Raw genomic sequence first — 1194 nt, 5'->3', positions numbered from 1 at the left:
AGGCGGCCGCCGTCCGGCCCCAGAGAGGCCCCTCCTTGAGGGAGACCGCCTGGCGCCTGCAACTGGGACTGGCGCGTCCGGAGGTTGGGGGTAGAACTGGAGCTGGAGCGCCGCGGCCCGGCGAGAGTTCTGTGCCGCAGCGAGAAGATGCTGCGAGACATTCCCCGGCAGTTTGACAGAAGCTAGACCCCAGCAAGTTAAGAGCTGAAAGGGATACTGACGAGCACGTAGTCCAGTGTCCTCTTTTTACAGTGACATGTACTTGGACCACAGGACGTTGAGTGCTTTGCCCGGAGGCAAGCCATCAGTCAGTAGTAGCAACAGTAGAACTGGAATCCAGCTTCTTAGGTTCCTGTTTGTACTTTTAGTTGATTCAGCAGGTGAGTTGCTGCACACTCCTTAGGGAAGCCCGGCTTCCGTGGCCACTGTCCTGCTCAGTTTCTCAGGTTTTTTTATTCTTTCTACTACACTAGTCAAGTCCCTCTGTTGGCGAAGGGCAGCAAACTGAAATCTGGGGTTGCCTTGATAGCCTTAAGCAGTAACTTTTATTTATTTACTTACTTATTTTTATTTTTTTGAGTTGGAGTCTCACTCTGTCGCCCAGACTAGAGTGCAGTGGCCGCTCCCGGCCACCACAGCCTCGACCTGCTGGGCTCCGGCGATCCTTCCGCCTCAGCCTTCCACGTAGCTGGAACTACAGGCGTGCGCTACCACACCCGGCTGATTTTTTGATTTATTGTAGAGATGAGGTCTCGCTGTCCAGGCCTCGAACCCGCGGGCTCAGGCAATCCGCTTACCTCAGCCTCCCAAAGGCACGGGATTACCGAGCCCGGCTTTTACTTATTTACTGTCGGAAATCTGGGACTGTCTTGATAACCTTAAGCAATAGCATTCATTCATTCATTCATTCATTCATTTATTTATTTATTTCAGAGTCTCTCTGTCATCCAGGCAGGAGTGCAGTGGTGCAATCACGGCCACTGCAGCCTCAGCCTGTTGGGCTCAGGTGATCCTTCCACCTCAGCTTCCCAAGTAACTGGGACTACTGGTGTGCACCACCACGCCTAGCCCATTTTTTGATTGATTGTAGAAACGAGGTCTTGCCAAGTTTCCAGGCTGGTCTGGAACCCCTGGGCTCAGGCAATCCTCTCGCCTCTGCCTCCCAAAATGTTGGGATGACTGGCGTGGGCCACT

This window comes from Carlito syrichta, unplaced genomic scaffold, assembly GCF_000164805.1.
Source record: "Carlito syrichta isolate Samal-C Ts95f unplaced genomic scaffold, Tarsius_syrichta-2.0.1 Scaffold113491, whole genome shotgun sequence".
In the NCBI taxonomy this organism is placed as follows: domain Eukaryota; kingdom Metazoa; phylum Chordata; class Mammalia; order Primates; family Tarsiidae; genus Carlito; species Carlito syrichta.
This window is presented reverse-complemented; position numbering follows the sequence as displayed.